This window comes from Saimiri boliviensis, chromosome 10 (genome assembly GCF_048565385.1).
Source record: "Saimiri boliviensis isolate mSaiBol1 chromosome 10, mSaiBol1.pri, whole genome shotgun sequence".
Lineage (NCBI taxonomy): Eukaryota > Metazoa > Chordata > Mammalia > Primates > Cebidae > Saimiri > Saimiri boliviensis.
In genome coordinates this window covers 118,862,096-118,886,165 of record NC_133458.1, presented here as the reverse complement: position 1 = coordinate 118,886,165, position 24,070 = coordinate 118,862,096, and the positions used below count along the sequence as shown (strand labels likewise).

The following is a 24,070-nucleotide window of genomic DNA, read 5'->3' as shown; positions in this document are numbered from 1 at the left end:
TCCTTATCCTGTTATAGGCCAGTTACAAAGAGCTCAATGACCACCATTTTGAATAACATTGATGCAATCATCTAGCCCAGCCTTTCTGGCAATTCTTTATCTATGGTTTTGAAAACTATTTTTTAAATTTACATACCTGAAGACGACAGTGAAGAAGTGTGCTTTCCGGCTCCCGCAACCCACATATACATATAACACACGCACTATTGAAAGCTTTGGAATGTATGTATTGACAGGTATTAAGGGTGATGAGAAAGAACAGATCTGTATATTATGCAATGTACATAGTAATACAGGAATTATTAAGAAATAACTTTTAGGCAGATAGGGAAAAAGGAGTTCTTTGTAAGACTTTTTCTTTTAATAAAAGCACCCCCTAAACCATTTCTTTTCTAACAGAAAAACAACTTGAAGGACCAAGCTGGCAAGCTTTGATATGCAAATACAGGCCCTTAGAAATGGTTCAAATGGTTCCCCCAATATGGTGATTCCTGCCTTCTTGTCATCATGTGTGCCATGTGTCATGGCCGCCTCCAGATAACACCATGTATTCAGAACATCACGGCAACCCACATTTACATATTAAAGGACTAAGGTGGGAGGGCCAGGTTTTTCCGCAGGCTATGTATATGACACACCTGGTCAAACTAATCCAGTGGGCCCTATGCAAACCAGACACCGCCTCCTCCAGCATCCCAATATAAGCAACCACTTTTCTGTTGTACCCGGGTTTCTCTTTGTTCAAATTCCCTCCTCCTTCTGTCTGTACGGGGGAGCTCTTTTCTTTTTCCTTCCTTCTTTCTTGCCTAACAGACTCTTGGCTCCTTAAAACCACTCCACATGTGTCTGTGTAGTTTTATCTAAACTGGTGCAAAACCATGGACCCTGATGTTCCTTCAGTCATTGAAGCCATATCAATAGCACAATACTTTGAAAACTCATATAGGCTAGGAAAAAGTATTTTCCACTATTATAAGCTTTCCCTAGGTCAAGGATCAAATTTCTCCTTCCCATAGACCTTCTCAGAAGAGCATGCTACACGAAACTTTCATTCTTCATTATGCAAGCATACGCTCAGAAGATATTTACCCTGGGTCTGCCATCACAACAAGATAGAGACAGTCTTTGTGGAAATTACATACTAGTGGAAAAAAGAGAAACAAAAGTAACCAAAGTTGTTTTAAAAGCTAATCTCGGTGTGGTGGCGGGCACCTGTAGTCCCAGCTACTTGGGAGGCTGAGGCAGGAGAATCACTTGAACCTGGGGAGGTTGCAGTGAGCTGAGATTGTGCCATTGCATTGTGCCATTGCACTCCAGCCCGGGTGACAAGAGTGAGACTTCATCTCAAAACAAAAACAAAAACAAAAACAAAAACAAAACAAAACAAAAAGCTAATCTCTCTATTTTTCAGAAGTGATAGTAACAACATTAGTAACCATACTAAGAATTCACATTACATGGTATAAAAATTAGAGCGTCTTAATCCATCAAACTACTTTAAGATTAGTGAAAGAAAAAATGGAAAATAAAATGCTATTGTTGCAATATTCTTTTCAGTTTCACAAAAGTACTTTCTCTAAAAACTTTACTATTAAATCAATAGAAACATGTAACTGCTCAAAAATCTTTTTCTTAGTAGTTTGATATTTATAAATACCTTTCTTCTGAGAAACACAAATAATTAAATGGCTTTTAAGCATTTTTTTTTCATAAAGAACCTAAAATTTAAATATTCTACTTGAAAAAAAATAGTTTAACATAGTGCTCTAATAAGATTTAAGCAAAATATCCTCTTCCCCCCCTGTCCCACAGAACAGTACTTTCTACCCTGACCTTTAACGTGGCCAGGCATGTAAATAGTATTGCCCCAGAGCAAGTCTTTAATTTCAACTACCTGCTTTGCATTAGCAGAAAAGTAAAAATTCCTGACTCAGCAGGAAAAGCCTTCATACCTCAAAAATTGTGTTACTTAATTAAATTAGGCTTCCTAAATGGAAATGATCTTTTAATTTATACTTGCAAACATGCTGCTGTTTGGTGAAATGCTTTTTAAATTATTCCTAAAATAACCACACTCTGCTAGAAAATTTTTGGCTGTAGCTTAGGGAAATTTTCCAGCTGTAACTGGCCTCCTGACCTAGTGTCGGTTTAAAGCAGACCAATGCTTCCACAACTACCCATTTTGGAGACCCCTGAAGAGCTAAGCCGCTTGAACTGAAATCACAGGAGAAGTTTAAAGAATACAGATTCTCAGGCCTTAGCCTCGGTGACTTGATCCAGAAATGAAGGCTGCATGCCCAGCTGAGGAGTTTAAAGTGTATCTAGAAAACAATTTGGAGCCATCAAAAACTTTGAGGCAGGGCATTGCATCATGAGGTTGACATGAAAATAAAGTATGGAAGATGGATTAGCGTGGGAGCCAAACCCAAGAAGCCGAGAGCACTGAAGAAGTTCTCTAGTGACCCCGGGTCAATACAGAAAAATATCACGGAAAGATGAGTGATGTGGGACGAAGGTAAGCTGAGATTCAGAGCAGTTTTTAGGAGGCAGAATGTAAAGAGTTTGGTGATTAATTGATGTGGTAGGTGTTGAATAAACAGAAGGAGCTGAAAGCGTCTTCCATGCTCTGGCTTGAGTTACGCATGTAAAGTAATTAATGGGGGTGCCGTGGAGGTGGAAAAAAAAGCACAACACAGGCGAATCTAAAATTCATGAGCTCCTTAGGTGCTTTGAAGTCCTCCTTCCTTCTTCGAAAAGAATAGCTTAGCATTGTCTGCAGTTAGCATCAATAAACAAAGATCTTAAAAGCTTTGGGTATGTGTGTGACTCAGTAAGATGTAGAATAACAAAACACTGTTCCCTCTACCACTAGAAAAGTATTACAGAAAATTGGAAAAGAGAGAAAATTGAAAAAGTGAAAAAAGACGTATTTTAAAGAATGTTCATGTATTGTTTCTAATAGTGTACAACTGAGAACAATATATGTGTCAGCTCTAGAAGACAGGTTAAATAAATCCTGATACAGTTATACACTTCAGTGCCATGTAGCAATTAATAATGGCATCTGTGGGCCAGACATGGATTACAGGCTCTCACGCCTGTAATCCAAAGCACTTTGGGAGGCCAAGGCAGGCGGATCACAAGGTCATCGAGACCATCCTAACCAATACAGTAAAACCCTGTCTCTGCTAAAAATATAAAATTTAGCTGGGCATGGTGGCACGCACCTGTAGTCCCAGCTACTTGGGAGGCTGAGGCAGGAGAATCACTTGAACCCAGAGGCAGAGTTTGCAGTGAGCCCAGATCTCGCCACTGCATACTAGCCTCGCAACAGAGTGAGACTTCGTCTCCGAAAAAAAAAAAAAAAAAAAAAAAAGGCATCTTTGAATTGCATGTCTAGAGGTGAGAAAAGGAGACCACAAAACAATTGAGATAGTGTGATACTCCCCTCACACATACACAGAAAAATGTCTAAAAGATAAATACCGAAATAGTGCAGTATTTCTTTGGGTGGGCGGATTATAGGCATTTTTCCTTTTAGGATGCCTACTTTTTCTAATTTTCACCTGTAAGCTTGAACTAGTTCTATATAAAACATATGTCTTAATAGGAACAAAAAGTGCCATTCAAATTTCATAACAATGTTGATTTGTCACCTATATGTCTATATCTAATATGTCTTCAATTAGTTATGTAGAACACCTATGTCCCAGGCTCCTGACAGAGTCGACTGTGAAGGACACCTTCCTGCCCTTCTGCCCGCTCCTGGGTACTGTATGTTAAGACCTTGATTAACAGAAAAGCTATAAACCTGACTGGTTACTTTAACTCTTTCGCCTCACCCTGAACTGTCCCAGAGTTATGCTTTAATGTGACATCTGAAATTGACAGAAAGCAATTAGAAAACCTACCTTTAGATCCTATGAAAACTAATATTTGTATCTGCTGTCTTGTAGTATAGTTATTTGTTTAGATTCTTTATATATTATATTACATTGCAAGCTCCAGGAAGGCAGAATTTATGTCTGATTAAGGCTTGCATTCCCTAGAGTGACAATAGTTTTTGTGTATTTGGCATTTAATATTCATAAAGAGAATTACCGATGAATTATTATATAAAACTCCATGAAATACAAATATTCCTTGACTTATAATGAAATTATGTCCCAATACGCCCATTATAAGTGGAAAATATTGTAAGCTGAAAATACATGTAATTCTGAATATCACAGCTTAGCCTGGCCAATCTTAAAGATGATCAGAACACCCATATTAGCCTACAGGTAGGCAGAATCATCTAATGTAAATTATATTTTATAATAAAGGTTTAAATATTTCATGTAATCTATTAAATACTGTACTGAAAGTAAAACCCAGAATGGTTGTATGGGTACTCCAAGTATGGCTTCAACTGAATGTGTGTCACTCTCACACCATCATCAAGTTGAAAATCTTAAGTCGAACCATTGTAAGCTGGAAACTTAGTCTGCACATTAGGTTTAGAATTTAGTAATAGATGTTCCTTTTCATAAGAATTAAGAGCCTTCCTTTTTTAATTAATTAGAATTCTGTAAGCCATTCTTTTCTCTTTTTGTTTTTTCTACTCCAGCTTTGAGGAAACACAGAACTACATTTTTAATTCTCGATCCCACTTGGCATGGGGATCTACATTTATCTACAATACCCTACATTTAACTTCCTTCTCCCTCCATATGGCCTTGAGCTTTTATAATGAATGAACCTGTTCATACACAACACATACATGAGTTACTGCACCATTTTGGAAGTTGACGGAATAAAAATATAAACAGCTTAGTCATAAGAAGTTTAATAATAAACAATAAAACCAAGGTTTAAAGCAAATTTAAAGTGAAAAATACTGAGTTTCCATCACGGCCTTCTACATGTCCTCCAACCTGCTTTGCTTCCCTTTGACCCCTTGGCTGCCATAAACCCAGCACCCCACATCCAGGATGGGCTCTGGCCATCTTCTCATTCCTTGAATACCTCTGTCTCTGGACTTCCAGGAGCTTTCCTGGCCTGAAACCCTTTTTCCCAAGCTCTTGATGAGGCTACTCTTCCTCAGCATCCCAGTTTCTTCCACAGGCCTTACCTAACCATCCTTTCTCCATGAGTCCCGTCCCTAAGGTCTGTTTCTCCCCATTCTTAATTTCTTCATAGCATCATGGCTAGGCGGGGCCTGGCTGCCCCCACCGCTGCCTCCCTGAGGACAGGCCCCTTGTCTTTCCTCCCCACTGCTGCAACCCAGTGCCTAGAAGAGGCAGAGCTTGGCTTATCATAGGCACCGAACAAATATTTGTTCCATCAGAGAATGAATGAATAATTAAAGGCACTTCCCCCCTAGGTTATACAGAAGAGACGTTGTTCTTTCTCCCAGAAGACTGTTTCAGACACAGCTGTGAAAGAAGTGAGGGGGGCACTGGAGAAAATGGCTCAGTAAGAGGAATTGCCGAAATGCTCAACCTGGTTTCCATCAGAGTTGCCCTTTTGTGAGTTTTACATGCAGGGTTCTACTATGTTTATCATAAGGGTTCGGCAGCTACAATAAAATGTGAAAAGCAATGATCAACATTACTGATATGTCTGTGAAAGAATCCTGTCTCTAGTCAATACTGAAAATTGAAATCAAGTTTCTATAAAAAACCTAATCCCAATCATTACATGTTGCAGTTCATAAAGATGACAGTGGAAAGGTAAAAATGGGGGAAAAAAGCCCATTGCAAACACATCATTTCCTCTGCATGGCCTAGCAGATCATTAACACTGCTTGGAAGCATCACATCTGCCTGTATGATGCTACCTTAATTGGAACCAAGCATACCTCCCAATGCAAGGATATATATGTTGGATATAATGCTTACATTTTGATGTCTTGATCCCCCATCCTGCCTGTATTAGTATTTCATTTCTTTCCCCTTACCAAATGCCTTCAAAGTGAAACTCTGAAGCAAAAATGAATACACCTCATTTATTTTTAAACTGCCAAATCATCTCAGACAGGCAATGGAAAGGAAAAGGGGAAAATACTTCGTGTAATAGAATCATATTTTTACTGCAGCTCCTCCATTTGATTCTCGGGACCTCTGGCTGCCTTCCTTTCAGAATGCGGCCCCATTCAAATCTTACATTATCTTGCCTACTTCCAGGCATTCATTATTGTAGAAGTCACGCCACAGTGGCATTTTGCCAATATGAGTTTAATGTCACTTTTATACGACCTAACTGTATGCCTTAGGAACCGTTTGCGAAATGGGAATCAGACTTGAATCTATGGGTCAGCTTGAAGGTTATTTATATTTGGAATCCTTTGTGTAACATTAACACCACGGGTTTTTAAGTGAGACTCCTAAAAACTTGGCCTATATCTACTGCTCCCCAAATAATGCTGTTTCACATGACAAGGACACTCCTCAAAGTAGAAGCAGCAATGAAGAGAAAACACCAGTCTGTGATTACGCAACAAAGGGCTCTTTCCTTTCTCAATCAATAATTCTGACAAATCTGTTCTCTGAAACTTTACATGTAAGTGATAAATGATTTGAGGAATGTGTTGACATTAATATGAACTGTCTTCTTTTTCTTCCATGTATGATTAACATCAATGAATTGAATTAATGTGCCACTTGACAGTTTTGAACAAAGAAGTGGTAAAATGACATCACCAAAGCCTACAGAGAAATAATGAAAAAGAAACTTTGACCATAAGACAAATTATTCTACAGAAAAGGACCAGAATAGAAACACTGGTTCAAATTCGGGCCAGTTTTATTTAAGAGATGCATTAACCATCTGGAAAACATGATAAGCAGCATGTTGATTAAATCAGCAGGCTGCTCCAAAGAGGCTGGCCGGCCACTGGAGAACAAATCTCAGGTATGGGGATGTTTAGAAATATAAACGGAGAACAAGAAAGCAACAGTGCCCAGGTATAATGTGCTTGGTTGGAATTTATACTCTGATATGGCTGCAGGTGGAATAAAGTAGCAGCTAGTGTTTTCACAAGTGTTCACTGGAGAACATTAATAACAAACACCCCTGGTCTCTATTCTTTTTAGAAATTTATACTAAGTTTGCAAGCACTTCTCTCTTAACATATTGCCTCTCTTCTCTAAAACATATAGAAATATATGATCTAGCCCAATCGATTTGAAGCTTGAATTTTTTTATTACATTCAGCATGAAAAATTGGAATCAAGTTTCTATTAAAAACTGAATCACAATAACTGTGTATTGCATTCCATAAAAAAGACAATGGAAAGGTACAAATGAGCCAAAAACCCAAGCTTGAGATGCTCGTTAAAAAATACCAATTTTGGGGCCACACCCCTGAGGTAGGGCCCAATGATATGTCTTTAACTAACAAGTGCCCCAGTTAACCCAACGTGGCATCAGTATTTGGCCTTGGCTTTTGGGTTGGTCATTTTAGGAGTTTGTTAAATTGCCACTAGGGGAAGTGTCGGCCAAACTTTGCATTTCTGGCAAAGGGAGGGTGCTGCTGACCCCTTCCTGAAAGATGCTCGGATTCAAGGAAAGGACAGAGACAAAAAGAAGAAAAGAAGTTTGTGTCCCTGGATAGGTAACAGCAAGAGTAGTTACCGGCAGGGATTCAGGCACCTGGTGATGAACAGCTGACATCTTAGAGATTAATGATGAAAGACCCAATGATGGAAACATGAAATAAAGAACACAGGTTTTGGAAACAGAACATAACCTAACTAATAGCTTCTCTCTCCACCTCTCATTCATGCCCCTTTTAGGGACATGGAAAGTAAACAAACTAAGTGGGGAATATTAGGATTTTGTGGTATCCTCAGTCTCGATATGCATGCATGATTTTTATATGTGCTTTGCTTGTTGTTATAACCCTTCCATTATTTTTATATTAAATTGTTGTTTTAGTAATTTTGTTATCTAATTACAGAAATATTCCATTCGAATTAAATAATGTCAGGAAGAAATATAAAAATAAAAGAAAGAAGTTAAAAATCACTGGTAATCCCTACACTCCAATAATAAGTGTTAACATTGTGATCTAGAGTCTTCCAGAATTATTTTTAAGTTTATAATTTCATGTTTTTTTCTAGATGAAATCATTCTATTTGTTTTATTTCTCCCCACAATCATTAACATCATCAGCACACTCCCATGACAGGAGTCTTCCTAAAGTCTCTCTTAAAATATCAAAGAATATTTATTCTGCATTTCTGATTTTCTTAGGATACACTCTTTGACTTGGAACAGCAGGATCAAACATTGTGAAAAATTTTAAGTTCTTGATACATATTGCTATTTTCAGAAATCTATACTTCAACGAGCAAAGTATGATACTTTGCTTTATTAGTTATGTATATATTTTATCCCAAATATATTATTCATGGGTAGCCTGTGGTTATTTTGTTTGTGCAGGCATGCTTGTCTCTGTGTACTAATTGAGCTTTATAAAGCACAATGGTATATTGCCACCCATTAAATTCATTAATAATATTTTAATCAGCTCTATGTCTCTATGTCATTTTCAATTAAATTTTAATTCTTATGTTTTCTCTACATTTTATTTGATCAATTGTCAGTCATCAATTATTTCTATTAAATAATTGACAATAGAAATAGTTCTTGGATTCGCTTATTGATTGTATTATTTCTTTTATTTTTTAGTTTATTGTCTTTTATTGTCTTTCCTTTTGTATTCTTTGGGTGCTTTCCTCGTTATTTTCTCACATGAGTTATATCCTGAGTTCATTTATTTTCATTCTTTCCATATAAATAATCTAAAAATAATAATTCTGGGGCAATAAATATACTATTTGAGGGCCACTTGGCTATATCCCGTAAGTTTTGGCATGTGATGTTCTCACTGTCATCATTTTTCGAATCTTTAGTAGTTTAGATTTCTTCTTTAGTTCAGTGGTTTTTTAAAAACCTTTATCTTAATAATTTATTCAGGATCTTTAGCCATGTAAGTGGTGCATTTTTGAAAAAGTTGCATGGATACTGAAAAAGAAGGCATACTCTCAGTGGAGGGTATCAATTCAATATGTACCCATCTATTAGTTGACACACTATGTTATTAAAGTATTTTACATATTGTATTTTAACAATAATATAGTAATAATGTAATGACATGCCATCATAGGTATATTTAAAAGTATCAATTGAATATGTGTGTATTAGTTGACACATTAATTATTAAAGTATTCTATATATCCTATTTCAACATAATAGTAGAGTAATAGTGTAATGAATGTCATTCTAGCTATATTTTTGTCCATTTCTTCTTGCATTTCTAGCTTTTTCTCATATTTGGGTGATACTGATATGCGGCCAATTCAAGATTCATAATATTGTATATTGTTTCTCAACGCAATTTAAGATCTGTGCCATTTCACAGGAAGTTTAACTCAGTATGTTTACAGCCACAATGCATTGCTTCCCCCGACTTTCATCACTTTCCTAGTTTTATGCCTTAAGTTGGTACACATCAGAATTGACTGAGGAAGCTGCTGGTGGTATATGTGTGTATTATGGGGTGTGTGTGTGTGTGTGTGTGTGTATGCATTGTCTAAAAACACACTTGCTTAAGCCTCACTTGAAATACTAACTTGGAAATTCTGGGATGATCCTGGGACTGGGTCTCAATTTTTAAAAGACTCAACAGCTGACTATATCCAGCAAAGGATGGAAATCACTGCTCTAAATATTTCCAAAACAAGCTCTCAATAAATCATATTTCTTTAATAATTAAAGTCAAAAGTAAAACATTCCCTTTATGAACCCCTTCATCCACTTCCCTATGGTTCATATTACTGCAAGGGGTTTTATTTTTATTAATATTTTAACAAGATTTATATTTTTTAAGAATTCACTTAATGGTTAAGTAAAATTATTGTAAAAGTCAAAACATACCAATAGTAAAAATATGTATAGAAGACTACTATACTAAAAATAAAACTCTTCTTCTAGATTCCCCCATCTCATTCATTCTCCAGCATTACCTACTCTTGAGAGCATTGTATTCATTTTTCAGACTTTCCTTATACATGCAAACACACACACACACACATACACACACACACAAATACATTGATATACTTAACACACACACACACACACACACACACACACACACACACCACACCACACACACCAGGTATCATATGCTGTACACTGTCCTACTACCTTCTTTGGTCCATGAAGTATTTCTTGGTAATCTTTTCCTGTCAAATACACATAGATGCACTGCATTCTATACAATAAAATCATATTACACAAAGTATCCGGACACAGTTGGGCAGCAGACATGATGACCTGGTTGGGAAGCCCATGCCAGTATGGAGGGTGCTGCTTCCAAATGTTGTAGCCACAAAACAGTGGCCTATAACTTAGTCCACTTGAGGCTTCCCGCTCTCTGGTTAACTAGCTAATGCTGCTTACAACCTTATAAGCTTTTCACTGTTTTCCAAGATCCCTGAGAGCAAAAGCTGGATTGTATTCTCTTTGAATTCCTTCCATGTCCCTGGCATATTACTAGGCACGCAGTATTCACTTGATAAAGGTTTTGTTGAATCACTGAATACTGGTGACAGGTGGCAAAATGAGCACATTTTTACCACTCTTGTGAAATAAGAGCACAATAGTTTCTTGCCTTCTCTTTTCGTGAATGCAAGAACAAAAACCAAAACCTGCGTCACTTAGGTATGTGGCTGGGCAACCTCAGAGCTGGCCACTCAATCTGAAACTCCTCCTTCTCCAGAACTCTGCGCTGTGGGATCAAGAAGAAACATGACATTCAGAAGAACATGGGTGCGCAGCATGAGGCTGCTCACGTGAGGGGAACATCAGGGGAGAGGGCAAGAGCCTTTCCATTCCAGCTACCTGGTGCCCGACAGAACTGGACATCAGGATGGACACACCATCCCCACTGCCATTGTCAAGGTGATGGGCCTACCCTTGGGAGATGTTCTCCCTGCAACTGTGGAACCTTGCTATGGAGGCCTCACTGGTGAAGCTGCGTGTATGAACTTGAAGGGAGCTTGGAAAGGACTACCTGGAGAAGTCTTCTTGAGTAAAGAACAAAAGGTCTAGAAATGCTGAATTCTACCAAACATTAAGAGGATGGTAATTATCTAAAGTACTTAACAGGCCTTACCACCAAGGTGAGGCATGAATCGTTCAAGGTGCTTTGTGGAGGCGAGAGAAAGTTTTGGCAGGTGGTGATATTTAAATTAAATTGAGAAAAATTACATTTCAGCTGGGCATCCAGGGAAGCCTCCCCTTGAGAGAGGTCTATTAAACAACCGTCTCAAAGGATACACTTAAGCCATTTAAAGTCAAACTGAGCTTGTTATTTGAAGACATAAGAAGTAATTTTAAATGGGGGAACAGGAGGAGTTAAGGGAGGAAGTAGCTGATTTAATTAGTTACATTTCTTTTCTGTTGCTTTGAAGGGTTGTAAACATTATACTTCCATCCCTCCCTGGAAAGAAAGATCATCCAGATTCCAGTGATTCAGAAAAGCAGTATTACCAAGAGATCCAAGCCTGGTGTTATTTACTCACTAAATTTACTCTGAAATGTGTTTGGTCAGCTGTGCTTGGCCTCTGTGACTAGCAGTATTTGTCCAGAGGCTAATTAGCTCGAAGGGTAAAAAGATCAGTGAGTTAATCCATAATCTCGAGTGACTGATGAAACCTAACTGCCAACTGGTGTCGGAGAGGAGTCTTTTTTAAAAAAAGGATTAACAGGACATGCAAGCTATTCTCAAATATTAACTTTTCCAAGAATAAGACAGGGTGAACCAAGAGAAAAGACAAGCAGAGATTTTTTTTAAACCTCTCCAACATTTGTAAGGTAATTTCACAAATAAAACTTCTAGAAATCCAGAGGAGCATGCGGGCTTTCTTTCTTGCTGTGTGATTCATAGGTCTGGGGTACTCTTAGGGAATTGTTGCTTTCTGGCCCCCAAACAATGGCAATGAAGGTTTCATTGTCAAGCACTTACTAGGTGCCAAGCACCAAGCATTTTACATATTATTAATTCACTTCGTCCTCCAAGTAATCTAAGAAGCAGGTATTATTATTCTATTTTACAAGAGAGATGATTTGGGCCAGAGTTCACACAGCTAATAGGATTTAAACCCAAGAACTCTGGCTCTAGTCTTTGACCTTAACTGCTCTTAGGGGACGGAGATGACAATTTGCATACTGATGACCCATGCCATGGGGCAATTTCAAAACACAGCTAGAAGAAACAGAAGTCCCTGGGCTTTGGAAAGTTCATTAAAAGAATCTGTGCTTTTGAGTGCACCGTATCAGTTTGCTAGGGCTGCCATGATGAAATATGGCACATGGGGTAGTTTAAACAACAGAAATTCATTGTCTCATAGTTCTGGAGGCTGGAAATCTGAAATCAAGGGGTCATCAGCAGGGTCATTTCCTCTTGAGGGCTGTGAAGGGCCTCTGTTCTAGGCCTTTCTCCTTGGCTTGTGGAGGGCCATTTTCTCCCTGTGTCTCTTTACATCATCTTCCCTCTATGCATGTCTGTCTCTGCATCCAATATTCCACACCCTTATTTTTTTGAGACAGAGTCTTCCACTGATGCCCAGGCTGGAGTGCAGTGCAGTGGCACAACCTTAGCTCACTACAACCTCCGCCTCCCAGGATCAAACGATTCTCCTGCCTCAGCCTCCCAAGTAGCTGGGAGTACAGGCACCTGCCACCAAGGCTAGCTAATTTTTTGTATTTTTAGTAAAGATGAGGTTTTACCATATTGACCAGGTTGGTCTCAAACTCCTGATCTCAGGTGATCCTCCCACCTCAGCCTCCCAAAGTGCGGGGATTACAGGCGTAAACCACTCACACCTGGCCAGGACTCCAGTACATATTTTTGAGGAGGATATATTTCAATCTATAACACATATCAAGGTTTCTAAGCAGGTTTAAATGCCCACTTGATTGGTACAACCCAATCAGTGAAGCCAGAGCATGGTGCAGGCTCTCATCCATCCTACAGTTACATCCCAATAAAGGCCAGCTTTCTGCCTCCTGGAGGGAGACTGCTGTTACTTTTCTCCCCTAGCTGGCTAATTAGAAGTACCAGTGCAGGGAAGAATTTTTCTGATCTGTATAACTGAGGCCAGACATTTAGGAGACTGTGCTTTGACAGCGTCCCATTAAAGCCCCACGTCTTTATCAGCTACCTTCTAAGTTGCAGAACAATAGCCTGAGTGAGGGCTGAGATGCCCACATAGGTCTCAATTTACTCCATGAAAGGAAACAAGCTCTGGCCTATCATTAGGATGATCTTGAACTATGGAAGCCACATTTGCGATTCTGTCTTCTAGGACAGTGATCTCCCTACCCCCTATTTTAAAAACTATGCGTATCACTCAGACATTTTTAAGTCAGCAGTTGAAATGTTTCATCAGGCCATCTGTGGTGGTTTACACCTGTAATCCCAGCACTTTGGGAGGCCAAGGCAGGTGGATCATTTGATGTTAGGAGTTAAAGACCAGCCTGGGCAACATGGTGAAACCCCATCTCTACTAAAAAAAAAAAAAAAAAAAAAAGACAAAAATTAGCCAGGTGCGGTGGCACACGCCTGTAATCCCAGATACTTGGGTGGCTGAGGCAGAATTGTTTAAACCTGGGAGGCAGAGGGTGCAGTGAGCTAAAATTGCACCAGGCACTGCAGCCTGGGTGACATGGCGAGACTCTGTGAAAAAAACAAAAAAACAAAAACCAGAAAATGTTCATCAAAGTTGAAATAGGTTCAAAGAATATAATTTTCGGTGTACTAGAATATTGACATTTAAAAGATAAAACTGGCTCACGCCTGTTAATTCCAGCACTGTGGGAGGCCAAGGCAGGTAGATCACCTGAGATCAGGAGTTGAATACCAGCCTGACCAACATGGTGAAACCCTGTCACTAAAAATACAAAAATTAGCCAGTCATGGTAGTACATGCCATAATCCCAGCTACTTGGGAAGCAGAGGCAGGAGAATCACTTGAACCTGGGAGGTGGTGGTTGCAGTGAGCTGCGATTTTACCACTGCACTCCAGCCTGGGCAACAGAGTGAGACTCACCTCAAAACAAAACAAAACAAAACAAACAAACAAAACCGATAAAACTGTAAGCCGTCTTTTAATGTATAGTTGAATATACATACAACAGTAATTTGAGATGCATATGACTCACTTAAGAAAACACGAATAATCTCTTCTTGAATAGTTGGAAATTTTAATCATTATTTTACTCCTTGAATAGTGGTCAATAGACTTTATGTAAAAGCCCAAATACCAAATATTTTAGGCTTTCTAGGCAGTCTCTGTCACAGCTACTTAACTGTGCCACTACAATATCAAAGCAGACACTGACAGACACTACACAAACAAATAGGCACAGATGTGTCCCAATAAAATGTATTTATAAGTCCAGGTAGTGGGCCATGTTTGGCCTACAGGCCATTATCCGCTAATGCCTGCCCTAGAACCCAAATTCCCATTTTACTTCCCAGTTTTGCCACTCTACCTCAATTCTACTCATACAGAATTTTATCATAATGGGATTTTATGCTTAAAAGACTTTTATTAATCATTGTATCATACTTCTCTGAAACAAAAACACATACACACTAAAATCTAACTTAAAAAATACTTCCTGTGAACAGAAGGCTTTAATAAAAATTTTCTTCTTGGCTGGGCATGGTGGCTCATGCCTGTAATCCCAGCACTCTGGGAGGCGAGGCAGGCAGATCACGAGGTCAAAAGATTGAGACCATCCAGGCCAATGTGGTGAAAACCCATCTCTACTAAAAATAAAAAAATTAGCCGGGTGTTGTGGCACATACCTGTTAGACCAGCTACTCAAGAGGCTGAGACAGGATAATTGCTTAAACCTGAGAGGTGGAAGTTGCAGTAAGCCAAGACTGTGCCCCTACACTGCAGCCTGGGCGATACAGCAAGACTCAGTCTCAAAAAAAAAAAAAAAAAAATCTTGATTGAACTTAACAGCATAATTATTATTAATATAAATTAATTAAAACATGACGTTTTTTTTTTTTACAGATTTTGCTACATAATTTCTAAACCCAAGAGAAGTATCCCATTGGGAATGCATCTCTTAACATGATAAGGACCCATCTAGGTCACAAGTCCTTTTGTTTGGCTCTCAGAGAAGGTTCATATATTTTGGGCAACACACCAGAGTAAGATCTGATGGAGGTGAGAGGGAGCTTTTCTTTTATCAAGAGGGAGAAGAGTGGTTGGGAAAAGTTGGTGTGAAAGCCACAGGTGCTGTTACAAGATGATCAGTTTTAATGTACGTGTGAAAGCTGAGAATCTGAAACTGGATTACTGTAAAGCTAATTATCCATGCCTTTCTTTCCCTTAAAAAGTCTTCATGCCCTTCAGGAGAATGAGCACCCAGCTTGAAGATATTATTTTTCCAGTGTATTAGCTATAGATCTATGTACAGACGGCATTGAAGTGGAGGCACCTGATCTCAGTAAAAATGTGGGCTTGGGAATCAGACACACTTGAATTTGAACTTCATTCTGCCACTTACTAACAGGATAATAAGCTAACTCTCTGGGTGTCTGTTTCCTTATCTATAAAAGGGGATACGATGCCCTTTAACACGGATTTTAACACTCCACTGAAACTGTTAGGAAAAGGACAGAGACAGAATTGGAGTCTCCCTGAGTCTGGCCCTGTATCCTTTGAGCATAGGAGGATGTACTCTTCAATAAAACTTGTTGCTTGACAGAGCATGCCATGTGGTAATTTTAAAATAATCACTACACTGAAAATTTTAAGAAAAGTTTAAGAAATCCCACTAAAGGAATATGCAAAATGCCTGGCACACAGAGAACACAGCTCTTAAAACCATCAGTGCAAGTGTTTCTGACATTGGGCTGGCCTTGAAGCAAGTCATGGGGAGTAAGTTTACAAAGAACAATTATACCAGGAGTGGTAGACAGAGACAGATCACCACACCCAAGGGGTAAGATTATTGTATATTTATCTACAGTGCTCAAATATGGGGATAATAAATTTTCATATCTATTGCCATTTATACTTCTACCCAGTTCACATGGAATCACAACAGTTCTAGATCACCATAGCTGCAAATTCTTTCTCCCTGAACAGTTTCAACAGTTCAGAAACTTGACAGAGTAGAAAAAATTTGGTACATCCAGTTTCTACTCATAGGTTGCTTTGTGAAACTAGGATAGTGTGGAGCTCTTGAATTTGTTTTTACAGTTCAGTTTCTCTTAGATGTTTAGAGGGGAAGGAGGGCAGAAGGCAAAGATAGCTGTTGTCTAATTTGTTTTCACTGATTACTTTCAAATTGTTTTCAAACAACTCTTACAAAGGCCCAATTTTTGAAAGTGGATGAACTTTCTTTATGTAAACAGGCATGGAAATGAATGCATAGGTGAATGCACAGATGGCTTGTTGAATACATAAATAAATGTGGTTTGTTGAAACTTTTTCTTATTGTAGTTTCCATATTCTGGGGAGTTCCAACTTTGAGGCTAATGATTGCCTGAAAAATAAATCTCCACACAGATCAATCTATATATACTCACAACTGGGAATCCCAAGACCTAGAACAGTACCTGATACAGGGTTGCCATTCAGCAAACATTAGTTATTGAATAAATTGAGCAAGAAAATGTGAACTTTGTCCTTTGTTAACAGTGGATATTAACAAGTCAATGAAAGTCTCTGAACCTCACTTTCTTTACCTGTAATAAGGTAACTCTATGCTGTTACCCTCCCCTCGCTCTCTGTTGGCTCATGGAGCCCAGATGTAGAGCCCAATGCAGAGCCAGGCAGCCACAGCCAGTGGACCTAAGCTGTCACCAGATGAAATTTATTTGACATCACAGAACTCAGGTTACTTCAAGACCTAGGATGCTATGGGTTTATAGTAAATAGATGTCCAGACATAACAGAGAAAGAAATCACCCCTTCTCCTCTCTTGACAGAATACATCAGGGGTATAAAGTGGGTGGCTGGCGGGAGTGGAGGGTGGGTAGAGAAGAAAGTCATCAAGAATTGGCTGGGAAACTTGAAATATGAAAGAGCCAAAAATGTACGTTTCTCAAAGCTTTCATTACACCTTCAAGAAGAAGAAAGAGTTGGGACAGGATGGCTAAAGCTCAGCTATCCAGAAAGATTTATGGGCCATGTGTGGAGACCAAGAACATCTTGACTTACGAATGTAAAAGCCACCAATTATTTATGGCAGGTCACAGCCTTCTTGAATGCTGCCAGGCATCTCCCTAGAGGCACAATATCATTTGATGTTGACTGGCTTCCAAAGCCAGGAAACTACACATCACCATCCTGGAGCTTCTGCTACCTTAGAAGTGGGTTCCAATTATTCTTTCTCAATAAACAAGGCTGTCATTAGGAGACACTAGATTTGAAACATAATAGATAAGATCTTATTTTAAAATCCACAGAGTACATGGGATATATTAATACACGCACTCTACAGATTTCTATGTAGAGTAGATATGATCTATATTTTATCCAGGAGAAAAAATGCTAAAGATTGGAGAGGCAGCGTGGTGAAACCTAAACCCTGCTTGGTGGCTATACTGAAACTTGACCCAGGCCCTGGCTTTTAAGTGGAGTGCCTTTCTCTCTGGGTGGCATGCAGTGCTAGCAGGGTTGGGGTAGGGTCTGAGGATTATTTAGAAGAATAATCTGAAAGTAGAGAGAAACTTCCATGGCAAAAGAGCAGAACTAGACATTGTGTGAGATGAAAAATAAATGGCTTCTATCCAAGGGATAGAATCAGCCAATTTTCTCCTCACATACATATTATAGTTTACTAATCACTCACACAGACATCATTTTTATTTTCATTTGTTAGCAGCCCCATGCGAAATGTACCTACTTCCCTTTCTACAGATGAGGAAACAAAGGTTCAGAGAGATGAAGGAGTCCCTCTACCCGATTCTCGGAAAATTTTAGAGGGGACAGAAGGATGGCTCATAAGGTGGTCTTTGCAGAGCTTCTTAGGCCTACTTTGTCCAGATATCTGAGCCTGGCTCAGGGAATCTAGGATGCAGCTTTAACCCCTAGTCCCCCATCATTCTCTAAAGCTAAAATATATGGCACTGCTACTACCCTCCTGGTACTACAAAGAGTGCCCTGGAACCCTTAGAATTAAGTAGTCTAGGTCTAGGGACAGTACCAACGTTGGTGGTTTTCAAACCAGTTCCTGCTTTGATATCCCTCTTGGTATATGACAAAGCTTCTGAAATGCAGACTTCAAATTATTGGCTCATCAGGCAAGGACGGGGATCCATCTCATCTGCTGGCCTGGTTGACTCAAGCTAGAACTGAGTTGCCCAGAGTGGCCCTGACTTGGGCTTCCAGTGTGAAGGCCTGAGTTCCATCAGCTGATGGGTGCTTCTTTCCCACCAGGCAAGTGTATGTCAGAACTTGCCCAGATGCTACCTTAAATGTTCAGCTGCAAGAATTCCAACCAAGTTGGAATGAAACTTTATTTCATTATACTTCCAGGTCTGGGAATGATGCCAGTGAACAGCTCTCCTTGACAGGTCTCTCATCACTTACAGCTCAAAGGAAAAGAGAAGTGAGCTCCCAAAGCGCCAGGCTGCAGCCCTCCTTGTCAGATGGCAACACCTCCACGGAACAGCTGAGCAAGAGGATGAGTAAAGAGCTGTCTGCCTTATCACCGAAACCATGCATACTGATGACAATTCCCTGTATGTTTCTTTTCAAAGTCTTGCACAAGGCACCAAGCTGAGGCAAGAACATAGCAGAGGGATGAAAAATCAGTTTCAGCTGTAAGACAATTCTGATATCTCACTAGTGGTTGACTTAGTACTGTGTTAAGAAGGATTCTGAAGTTCGGTCTGGATATACTGGAAAAGATTGTTATGCTCAATGAATGGAACATGGGCCCCAGAAGACAGAGGGCTAGATATTTCAGAAGTTTTACACAGAAATGATGACATAGGAAGTCACCAAGTCTGCACTTCAATTTACTCACGTAAAGTTGCTGAAAAGCACAAAGTTTAAATAACTTGCAAAACTTCGTTGCTAAACTAGAAACAACACTCTAAAGCCTTAGATTCTAGATTACTGCTCTGTAATCATGTGAATGCTTTTCTAGTCCTGTATTTCTAGAATATCACAGATTGCTCGAAATGAGCTAGCAAATCAGTAGACTTCCAAATCCTGTAGTAATCCAAAGATACTTACTGTAATGATAATTTTACTTATGTGATGTTCAGCTACTTCCCAGCATCTCTGCACTCACTGAAATCCCAAATCACTAATTTCCATTCATGACTGAGAGTATTAGGTCTTGGCTTGGCTGAGTATCAGCAGATACGCAAAGCAACTCATTTCGCTCTGAGATTCAACCCTGCATATGGTTTAATCTCTTTGTTCCACCAGTGTTGCTTCACTACAAAAACTTAAGTAATATTATCAAAAGAAAGAAGTTGTAAAGGACTCACACAATTTACTCTAAGCAACATTTGCTGTATGTTTAAATGCACAAGGTATTCTTGGGAATTCTGTCCAACTTTCAGGGAATGGGGACCATTGGGCCAGAAGGCATTCCTGATAAAAAAGATGGTATTCAACCACAGGAATTTTTTTTCTTAATGTTTTGTAGAATTCTTAATAGAGCTATTAATTAAAGGAAAGTTTAATGGGACTGATCTTAGAGTGAGCTTTGGCCTCCATTTGCCAGAGCTCGCTCTAAGCTCAGTCCTCTTACACTTTCTCAAGCTCACTCATTTCACCTGTTTCATTTAGGCGAAATCATTAAGGGGGACATTTTTAGGAGACTGAGACTAGATGCTGCTAAGAAGGCTTTGCAGCATGGTTCTGATCTAGTTATTGAAGAGATTGATTACTCTTTCATGGTGAGTTTTAAATTAAAATAATTTTTTAGGGAGTACAGATATAGAATAATATCTCGTATTGAAGGCACAGCTTTGAAGGCCAAATTAACTGAAAGAATATTTAGTCAATATTTTCTCACTCAACAAAATTTGCAGAATTGAGTAATATTAGTAATTAAATCACTCCTTATCCTGAATTTATACTTGTCTTCATGAAGAATTATCTGCTTGTAACAAGAGTTACCTTCTCAGTCATGGTTTGTTTATGATTAAAATTAAACCCACGCCCCATACTGAGTTGAAAGAGGGGGCCACAAAGCACAGTAAGTAGCAGGGCCAAGGTATGTGAGGAATAAGAAAGAAATGCCACAGATGGATGACTGCTGACTTTCTGCAAGAGGAAACAGCATATTATTTTAATTCCCCTTGCCAAACAGTGTAACAGAGAAACAAAGATTTAGCTGTCCATCTTGAGTTCCCTATGAGCAACGGTGAAAGCAAAAGTTCACATGTTTGTGAATACTAACATGCTGTTTCTCTGTTACCAGAGCAGGGAGTCCAGGTGCCTTGTGGAGGTAAAAGAGACAAAGGTGTCATGGCATGATGACGGAGTGAGGGAAGTTACTGGCCCAGTGTGTGAGGAAAGTTCTGAGATCCTAGTGCCACACTGTCCAGTAGAGTAGCCACCAAACACGTGGCTAGGGAAGCCTTGAAGCACATGCTCAGTGTGACTGTGCAGCTGAATTGTAAATTTTATTTAATTTTAGCAAATTTAAATTTAAAAACCAATACTCAATTCAGTTATTGGAAAACTTTGATGTATGTTTGGAACAACTTGTGCACATGAATCTACTTTTTAAACTATGAATTTTATGAGATCTAAATACAGATTTCCTGTGAAAATCCAGTATCCAAATTGAGTTGTGTTGTAAGTGTAAAACACATGTCACATTTCAAAGACTTAGCATGAAAAATTCCATGTAAATATTTTGTTAATAGTTTTGTAGATACACGTCGAAATGATAATAATTTGGACACAGTGGGTAAAATAACATATATCATTAAAATTAACTGATCTGTTTCTTTTTACTTTTTTCAGGTGCACTATTAGAAAAATTAAAATTACATACATAACTTGCATCATATTTCCACTGGACAGTATCGATGTAAAATGAGATCTGCTATATTGTCCCTGTAGTACATTTTTGGTACACTTGTTAAAATGTCTTCTACACATTTACATACCTAGTATAATACTAGAAAGTGCATAATACTAGGCAAGCATAACCAAGAACTCGTTTTTTAAAAACCTGTTACCATGACCCCTATAGATTCCTTTCCACTTAGCATTACAAGGTTGCTTATTTTTTTATGTCATATAAGACATATTGATAAGATGAATAGCTTTTCTTCTTCCCTCTAGCAGCCTAACCACTTCCTTCTCATTTTTTATTGTTACATCTTCATTGTGAATCCATTTATAAAACAGAAGGGGAGATGCAGTGGCTGAAGTGGGCGTGGAGGATTCACACACCCATCCAGCTCCACATTGCCCTAGGAGCCATCAATTCTCCCTCAAATTCTGAGGAACACAGTTTGTATTTCTGAGCTGGGCCAATCTTCCCTGCTCACAGGTCTTGAGAAAGCATGGTAGCCCTGGTGATTCCTGCAGCCATTGCAGGTCATGGGCACCCACCCACATTGGCTTCCTGGTGGTTCCTGGTTCTTCATCACCCTTGCCATTGCTTTGGCCACTGTAATTCATTCCTGGCAAATGCAAGCAAAGGGCAGCCGTGGGACACTGGTGACCTGTCACCTCTCCCAGAGGGCCCAGGAGGAACTGGTCTTCTAGGTAAACTGACCCAAATCATACCAGGCAAATAAATGCTACAGGAATGAGATGGCTGCTTCGCACAGTAACACAGAGGGGCAATAAATGGGGCATTTTGTAATTAGTTTTTTCTTAGCTCACACTTCTCAAATGGCATTATTAATAATTCACCCAACCACCCCAAAATGCCTTTTCAATTTGACTTTAATTATTGTGATGATTGTTTAATTCAACTGCCTATGGCCTGACTCCACTTGATAGGCTGACAGGCTGATGAAACTGTCTTCCCCTATCTGCTCGCTTTCCTTCCATATACGAACGCAGCAACAAGTATATCAATATACAGGAAACACAAAGCACTTGTCAGTTCCTAGCAAGGTAAACACAGGCAAGGTCCTTAATATTTTGGCAAGTAAATTTCCTCATCTAAAACAGGCACACACGCACACACAAAATTTGTCCTGTTAGGGCTGTTGGAAGATTTAGTGACTTATTATATCCACATATAAAATGTATCAAGCAGTGCCTGGAACACAGTAAATGCTCAAGGCAGACTGAGATGGGGCTGCAGCATTTAGCGGACCCATCTGAAAAGGAGATGATGAATTTCAGGGTATGATACATTCTCAGTTATTCCCCCAGGACAGGGATCTTGCTTTACATTAAAATTCCTGATGATTAAAGTGTTACGTGTTTGTGCATAAATGTATTTTTAGAGAGGGCAGAGAGGAGGTTCATAGCTTTCACATTCTTAAAGAGCTCCATAATCCAATAATAGCTTAAGAACTACTGTTTCAGAATTTTTTATAAACATTTTTTACTGCTTCCATAAAAGGCTGGTTTCTTCTGTCATTCTTACCAACAGGTACCAGCACTTTGCTCATGTAAAGTGACACTACTCGGAGAGAGAAGGGGCCAAGGTGAGATGGACATTGACTATCACTTAATGCACATCCTCTGGAAACCAGACTTCCTCAAAATCAAGCATCACAATCTTAAAGCTCCATAATTCAATAACAGCTTAAGAACTACTGTTTCAGATTTTTTTATAAACATTTTTTACTGCTTCCATAAAAGGCTGGTTTCTTCTGTCATTCTTACCAACAGGTGCCAGCACTTTGCTCGTGTAAAGTGACACTACTGGGGGAGAGAAGGGGCCAAGGTGAGATGGACATTGACTATCACTGAATGCACATCCTCTGGAAACCAGACTTCCTCAAAATCAAGCATTGAGGTGTACTGAGGAGTGTGCTGCAGCAGGGAGAGTTAACGTGCTCACGGGCGCTTCCAGTCAGGCAGAATTGTCAATGTATCCAGCCATCTGGAGCCTCATGGGATCAGAGACCAGCCTACATCTCTAGAGAGGCCTTCAGCTAACAAACAGGTCACTGACCCTGTCAAGTGACCAGGTGTCCTTGATGCACTGTCACCCATAGTTAGGGAATTCTCCCTCTCCTGCATCGTCAGCCTTACTTCTTTAACAGACACAGAGTAGGAGATCTCTCTCTGACACCCAGTCTCCCTCACCCTGCCTTGAGTCTTCTATAGGTGAAAGCTTCCTAGCTCTTTTGTTTCTTTAACCATTCATCACAGATTCCATTTAGGATAAAGTAAATTCTAATCTAGAGCCACGTGAAGACCCACAACATTCTCCTTTGCAAAAGGACATGTTTTAAAAAGGATAAACCAGTAAAATTTCTCTTGTTTGACTATTTCATGTGCATTTCTTCATAAACCATATAATAATGCCTTATTCTCTTTTCCTCGCTCCATTATTTGAAGTCAAATGGACTGTAAATAGAAGACATCAAGTGTGCGATGACACTTTCAGCCACCTATCAGGCACGTAAGACAGGGGATCACATTTTTTAAAAAAGCAACAGTGATGAGTCCTCGAAAATCAGGAGACGAACACAGGAAAAGATCTGAGGCAAACAGAAGCCCCAAGTTCAGCCCCCACTCTCTGCACTCAAGCCAATGGTAATACCTTTCCTCTACTCGTTCAGAAAAATTATAGCTCCTCTGGAATTCTGCTCTCTGCTTAGGTTATGTCTTGCCACATACATTTTTAAGTTTGCAGCTAAAAGGGTCCCTACAGGCAAAGAGTTTCTCTCTCCTCACACTGACCCTCCATTGCCTGTTTATAGTACTGCTTTCTTGTTCTTCCTGTTTCTACCCAACGAAATTGAAAATTTCATCACCAGTGTCAGAAAATTAAACCCCAGGGTGCAGAGCAATAGCTCAGAGCATCCCTTTCCTGGCAGAGAGCCAATCCTTGAATATAACTTTGCAAACCCTCTCTGGTTTTTCTGAGG

At 39.3% G+C, this 24,070-nt stretch overlaps 1 protein-coding gene across 8 annotated transcripts in view; it reads right to left on the bottom strand.

Moving 5' to 3' along the window:
• Nucleotides 1–24,070, bottom strand: part of ELMO1 (engulfment and cell motility 1) — a 573,930-nt gene that overhangs the window by 110,340 nt on the left and 439,520 nt on the right. The gene's annotated exons all lie outside the window — the stretch shown is intronic.